A 7,953-nucleotide genomic window follows, 5' to 3' on the forward strand; every position below is an offset into this window, starting at 1 on the left:
CTGTGTTATATATATATATATATATATATATCTTTAAAAAAAGCCTCTGACTATAGTGGACACTCTTGTTTTTGAAAAATTATAATTCCAATTTATGCAAACATTTCTGGAAATATTCATTCTGATTCATTTGATAATCCTTGACCTAACTTTCTGACCAAATTTCTATAATATATATATGTATATATTGAGTATGCTATGCCAAATTTAACATAGTAGTTAAAAATCTTTATCGAAATAATAAAAAGTGTAAATATGTCAGCTAGATGGCATTGCAGGTTTCAAATAACTCCAACCCTGACTCCACGCAGACATACCAGCACGCCATGAATGAGTTAGTAGTTTTTTGTTTTTCATGTGAAATAATGTCACATATTTAAAGAAAGCATCAGTGGATTGTAATATTTTTATTTATTTTTTATCAAAGACACATACTTTGAATAACATAAACATTGGACAGATTCATATTTTCTTAGCACTGCTGTCACTATTAAATACTAACACTGTTGACTGTTTTTGCCATGTGTTATAATTAGTTAAGCTGTTTACCTTATTATCTTTAACAAGAGCAGTTTAATTTTTCAGACTTCTAAATAATAATTTTTTTATTAAGTCTACTTTCATTATATTTATGTCGGTACAGATTTAAATTAAAATACATTACATTCAACCATTCCTGTTATTGTTTTTGTTGTTGCTTTACAGAGTTTTTCAGACATTTAGTTATGGATATCTACCAAGATGTCTATGTTCATCGTGAGAACTAAAGACAAAGCGCATCAGTTGATTGACAGCTTTAAGTTAACCTTCCACTTTTATAGATTCTACAAAGAGTTTATTGATAAGAACTGCAGTTGTTATAACTAACCAATAGTTTTCTTTGATTGACTTGTTTTTTTTACCATAAAAGCGAGTCAAGAAATAATTACAATAGAATCATAATGGACAAAAATTAGGATTATCGACCCAACATAACTAAGATGTACACAGTTACGGGCGTATCCAGATATGGGGCTAAGGGGAAGGCGGAAGGCCCATTTCACCTTTGTTCATTTGATCTTCTTAGCTCAGTGCTGCCCCCCAGTGGCACAGAGGTATATCTACGGGCTTACATCGCTAGAATCCTATGTTTCTATGTTACAATTTTCTAGGTTAAATCATCATTTTTTTATCATAGAAGAATGCAATCTATGCTTTTCTTTCTATGCATTGACACCTTGGCTCTTATTGTAGATTTCTACAAACAAGAAATGTTCAAACCAATTTGTACTTGCATTTACAATGTTAACACTTTCCAGCGACACCATTTTGTAAGGCTAAGAAGTAGAAATGTTTCTCATCGCCCAAAGTCTACATTTGTTAACCAGTAATCAATTTTACTGCCTTTCCTAACAGTTGTACAGAATAAAATATATCTGTTTTTTTATATATATCTTCATTTGCTATCTAGAATTTTGTTTCACTTTCATAAGTTAATGATTGTACTTTTCTTTGATTCAAGAATTGAAGCAGTCTGTGAGGATTGTGTTCACCATCATTGGCTGATAACCAACTTTTCTTTACCACGTGATTCAGAACTGGCCGTCACCGCTGTATAACATGTATGATAGGAAGACCAGATAACTTTATTATACGGAACCAAATGAGACGTGTCGTGTGTCGTGATGGTGTATACTCAAGTTTCTACTGAAGAGGTTGATGCCAAAGGAATATTTGATCAGAGTTATAAAGCTTTTTTCTTTTGTGAATTTCACAATAACTCAAACAGTCGAACGTATTTAAATAACCCCAAAATAATTTGACTTTTAAGTTTATATCTGAACTATTCGCTGCCGTTATTGGGTCATTACATAAGCGTGATATATAACCATTTGAACAAAAAGTATTTGGTAGTGTTTGGTTTACATATTCTAAAATTAAGAGGCATTCGCACCTGTTATGTCTTGTAATATGTCATTCTAAATGATCTTGCAGCGTTGTGTATGTCATAATACTCCTACCACGTTATGCAACATGTGTGTTTGATGCACGCTATACCAATATTGCAAGTATGCTTTATAATGTATTAATAGTTGCTTCATATGAGAAATAATTGTGATTTTTTCAGAGAAGAAACGACAGTCTATGTACATTAGAAGCTATTTATGATTTTTTTAAAGTGACAATACTCTGCTTCTCGAGATATATATTTAAATGATTTTGTTAAGGATATTAAGTTGAATTTTTTTTAAAAGAAAAGTTAGTTAAAAATAATACACGTTGAAAATGTGGAATTATATTATAAGAACGTGTAAACTATTTATAATATAATAGCACTAGTATTGTAGTTACGTTTTCGTTAAGTGTTTAAGAACCAAGATGTATTTTTTTAAATAAGTATCACATAACATATGTATTTACTAGACCGGACTGAGATTCATGGTTTTTATGACGTAATATTAAGGGACTTGTATATGATAAAACATTAGCGTTACTTTATAATCCATTTCTGAGTAAAGTTATTATTATATCAAGATAGAGCTTGAGACAGAGAAAGTAATGAAAACGTTATATTCATACACGTTCATTGTATCATACTGGGAGGAGACATCCGGGCGTAATCAAACATAAAACTTTGAACAAGCTGCTCTTATCAGTATTGTTACATATCGATTTAATATAATAAATAATTTGGGCACGCGCACTCATGGATGAATATATAGGTATTGGGTTTAATTAATCCTTTTCCTAACTCGTTCCTATTAACCTCGTGATAATATGGTTGTCAAGAGTGACGGTAAAATTCCAATATTCTGTCAGCTGTAGCTGCCTTACGTCTAGTCTCATCAATTCAAAATTATGGACCGTTATACGCGAATAGACCTTTATGTAGCTTTGCACGAAAAGTCTAAACTTGTTCTTCTCTAAGACATTCGACTTTGAAATGACAAGTGTGTGCGTGCGTTATATCATCCACTTTCAGAATAGTTTTTTTTTCTTCTTTGCTTTGTTTTAAAATATTACTGTTTTTACATTTTTATTTACAGCTTTTTGTACAGTTCTCACATACGTAAAAATAAATGTTGTTTGAGAATTTCCTGTTTGTAATATATTGTTTATATTTCCCAGATCTCTTGTGTGTTTTATATTGTATTTTCTTAAAATTTAAATATCTGTTTCACTCAATGCACGAGCAATTTTAAAGTTTTTCGTTGTATATTTTCATAGCACACGATATTTTTCTGCATTTATTAGATCATTAATTAATGATTCTTAGGTTTACCATAATGGTTTGATATTTGGTTAATTTATGCAGACCAGTTTTCATTCCACCCCCTCCCCGGAAATGTAGCACACACTGTTAAATACTGCGTAATTTTCTAACCACTCGGACGAATAAGTTTTTTGTGCATGAATCTACAGTAGCAGCAAATAGATTTCCTGTCGAAGGGTGAACTAAATTCATGTGAAACTGAATCTGTTTTGTTAAAAACGTAGTCAACCAAAGCACAATAAGCCACACTAGGGGGCGTTCAAGTAACGTTCACGTAGAGCACAGCTAAACATTCTTTCTGAAGAATCGTCGTGTGCATCAGATAAATTATTTCTTTTAAAAGTTCGACACTACCTTACCATGGTAGCTGGTAAAATCTTATGTCGCCGAATTAAACAAAAAATGACGGCACTTTTTACAAATCTCGTTTGTTTCTTCCTCCTTCTTTGCCCCCTCCCCCCCCCCCCCCCACGTGGCACAGTGGTATGTCTGCGGACTTATACTTCTAGAAACCGGGTTTCGATACCCGTGGTGGGCACATCACAGATAGCCCTTTGTGTAGCTTTGTGCTTAATAACAAACAAACAAACAGTTTTCGTAACGTCCCAGAAGAAAGGACAAATCACATAGGCAAGAACGATGTTGGATGAAAAGGATATCAAAGAAAAAAGTCCGAAAAAATTCGGGAAATAAAGATTAAGGTACTTGACTTAATGTTTTCGCAAATATTTCTGGCTTATCCAGCACACTATCCGTACAAACATGCGCCTTTGAAACTCGACAGTTTGACAACATGGCTGCAGTTCTTAAATCAAACGAAATACGAGTCTCTAAATTTCCTCACCACATTAAAACTAATCATGAGCTCCATTTAATGTTTTATAAGTAAATTAGGCCTAAATTACTTACACTGTGAATGTCTGTATGGCTTGATGAAGCATTGCTTTGTGACTGACTACGACTTCACTTTATAGTGAAGCATTGCTTTGTGACTTACCACGACTTCACTTTAATAGAAAGTTAACTTTAACAGTGAAGCATTGCTTTGTGACTGACTACGTCACTTTAGTAGAAAGTTAACTTGAACAGTGAAGCATTGCTTTGTGACTTACCACGACTTCACTTTAATAAAAAGTTAACTTTAACAGTGACTTAGGTTATTTAGAATGTCAATCATCAGAAAAGGAAAACACTAGTTCTTACTTCTCTGTTGCCACATTTAAACAAAATCCTATAAAATTCGAAGACCAGCTTAATGAATCATCCAGCAGGTTGGCCAGGTTTGATAAACAGACGAATCTTGGACCAAGTCCACGAACTTTGAATAGTTCAAGGTTTGTCGCTATATTTTTATCTAGAATTTGTGGCTAAACACAGAAACTTCTACTACATGTTTTTTAAAATTGCACCAGAAAAACAAACAAAACAGTATCGTATATCATGTTCCAGAAGAGTTTAGCTCATAAAATCACACATCACAATATTCCCCCCTACCCTTTAACTTAGACTGTCCTTTAATTCTAATTTCAATCAAAACTTAAACCTGAACCTAACTTGACGTAAGAAATTTGTAGCTTTAAGTCTGGCTTAAACTAGACCCACCACACTTACACGAGACAGCATAGAAAACTAATACAGACCAAGGTACACTTTTAACTATATAAGAAATATAATAGGAACGCATTTTGAGGTTTCTTACAACTGAAGAGTACATTTTAACAAGTACCTTTTTTATATATATTTTTACTAAAATGCATAACAACGTACATGAAATGACCTTTAATGAAGATAAATACACAAATCAAAGAATACTTAACTTTACACACTTAATAAGATCTAACTAGTTATATTTTCTAACTTTTTTAAAAATTTTGCACATATTTTTGTCAAAATATATAAATACTTCTATGTTTAGTCCTTTAATAGGTTAAATGTAAATGTACATCCATTTGTATGCTATGTACTCTGACTAGTACTTTTAATATTTTTTTCTTATATGTTCATATTTGAAATTTTTTTTTCGTTTACAAATGACCTTTACACTTTTCTCCATCCGTTTTTTTTCAACCTTTATAAATCAGGCGTGTATATTTCTTTTACTAGACGTTCTAACCCATTACATCAATGGTAAAGGCTTTTTGATAGTTATGCCAGTAACTCCAGAGATGTTGTGGGAGTTCTCAAGAGGTCAGATCATGCAAAGTTTCTATGGCCATAGACATGTCTTGGGGCCATACCAAAACACTGTTTCTTCTTGGGGATTGACCCTCAGGCTTACTTTAGTTTAGGAATTTTATGGTCCTATTTAAGGTGGGTAATGAGTCCTTTACGTTGTTTTGAAGTATAACATCTTTCAATAGGATATATAATTGTTTCTTATTGCCTTCTTTCACGCAGCTGGTGGTGACTGGAATGTGCAGAATTAGTTCAGCTCCATTGCTAGTTGATACAGCCAGAGAACTGAACGTCACTAGTTTTTTTGCTGGTTGATGGTAGTCTTCATCCAGGAGGGGTTCATCTACCTGCATTGCTTCTTTTGGCTAATTTGGCAGCGAACTTGAGATCTGGAGAAGTCTGATAGAGGTGTTATAGTCCACAATCAACAACAGCAATCTATTGTTCGTGACACCAGAGCTCCGACTACTATCTAAGATCGAAAGCCAGAATGGTCAAGAACTTTTCATTGTATTGGAAAAGTCAGCTTTTTGCATTTTCATATCAACTCAGTCTTTAATATCCAAACTTTCGGTCAGCAGATATGTTTAAATGTTGTAAGGTGCTTTGTCACAACTGAATGATGTGGTATAATGCAATAAAACAAAGTATGTGTTATTTATTCCTTAGTAGTCTAAGCACATACCTTATGTCAAGAGAAATGTTCTTCACCAGCACCAACGAAAGCATTGGTTAGTTCAGGTTGTCCCGTAAATTCAAACAGTGAATCTTATCTTCTCGGTAACAACCAAACAGCTCATGAGCATTTCAATTCTAAAAAATGAACGTATTCTATACCAGGTACATCGTGTACACCTTTAATGTAGTGATTTAAGGTAGTTACAGTAGTTTTTACTTACTCTATACGTATCTCAATATTCTAAGAAGTGAGAAGGTGATTGCTCTCCAAAGTAAAAGAAAACAGAATAAGGTACTACCACTTGGGGATGAGTAAGATAAACTTACCTCCTGAGGTTGGCATTAAAGTCTTGGGTTAATCCATAAGGATACAATGTTTTTAATTTCAAAATATAGAACTTCTGTCGTTGAAGTCTATTGGTTTCTTCATTAACAGTTTCTAATATGTAAAAGGATGAATTCTAAAATACTTTAATAGTATGAAATTCGTTAAATTCTTTTTAACTTGAGATCTATGCAAGTTTCTACGTGTATTTAATGTATTTGAAGTTTGACCAAAATATTCTAATTACATTCAGTACAAGTTAATAGATAAACTACATTATTTATTTTACAGAATTAATCTGTATCAATAATAGGATGAAAAGTGTTTACAGAAGGACGTGTGAGACATCGTTTGCTATTACATCTTATAACATTAGCAGCAATATAATTACTATAATAAGCTCACTAAGCTAAATTATAGTTGACACAATTTGTTTATTAGTTAAGGCAATGACACTTAACTGCATGAAGATTGAACAATCTAATGGAAAAGCACGACATAGTCAGCAACGAATCAGATTAATTGAATTATATGTATAGCAAATTAATACTTAAACAGTCAAGCAAAAGACAGCAAATCCAAACCTCTGATAAATGACATTTTAATGAACAAAAACAAGCTCAAACACAAAAAAACTCAATTAAAAACGCTGCATAAATTAAAAGGATCCCCACGGTACAGGATATAAAATGTGAGTCCTACTTTCGCAGTCACCTCCAAAACCCAGGTTATATCTCACAGTATAGCCTATACCATGTACACATACATATAAATCGATATCCGTAGTATGGAACATACATGAATACATTAATATCTATATGAATATATAGCATAAAAATCTTTGTTTGTCCGTTATCTAACTATTCCTATGTCGCTAAGACAATCTCAACCAATATTTCTGGGACGAGGGGCATGTTAATGGATGATTCATAATTTCTCCACCCCATTATTGCTGTGATTGAGCATTTACTATCTTCTTCTTAAGTTAATGTTAACTATATTCATAGATGGCGCCACGTCTTTACACCGAAAAAACTTAATTAATAATAATTTTCTATAACACAACATACACAGGGTGTGGGGGAGGCCACATAAACGTCTTGTGCATCTCAGAGAGTGCGCTACCGTTCTCTATTGAGGAATGCATTGAAAAAAAAAGCCCGCCATTATTGCAATAATACATAAACACAATGGAAGTTTTTACTCCAACAGCCACCTTAAGAGCCGTTTTTTGAACTATTCCATCTTCCTACTTTGTCCCTTGACCTTTCAATTTCGGCCTGTAAGACACTTCTGTGGCCAATGACCCTCTATTAATTAATCACGTGAAACACTGCGGAAGGACATTATGAGCTGTATGGCGAAAGCACTCTACCGCCACTAATTTAGCCGCTACCTCTTTCTACAAAGTCACCGAACCCTGACCATCGCAAAGTGTAGACCATGTTTTAAGTATATATACATATTGAGTTTTTAAATCTTATACAAAACTTTTGATTAAGTAATAATAAATAATGTAATA

General features: G+C 33.1%; 1 protein-coding gene across 1 annotated transcript in view; it reads left to right on the plus strand.

The window, feature by feature from the left end:
- The window catches only part of LOC106470651 (cyclin-dependent kinase inhibitor 1B-like), a 40,251-nt gene extending 37,178 nt beyond the window's left edge, over nt 1-3,073 (plus strand). The window contains exon 3 of the mRNA XM_022399284.1: nt 1,502-3,073. The gene's annotated coding sequence lies outside the window, so the exon portion shown is untranslated. The remainder of the gene's footprint in view (nt 1-1,501) is intronic.
- The last annotated feature ends 4,880 nt before the right edge of the window (nt 3,074-7,953 follow it).

This window comes from Limulus polyphemus, unplaced genomic scaffold, assembly GCF_000517525.1.
Source record: "Limulus polyphemus unplaced genomic scaffold, Limulus_polyphemus-2.1.2 Scaffold4139, whole genome shotgun sequence".
NCBI lineage: Eukaryota > Metazoa > Arthropoda > Merostomata > Xiphosura > Limulidae > Limulus > Limulus polyphemus.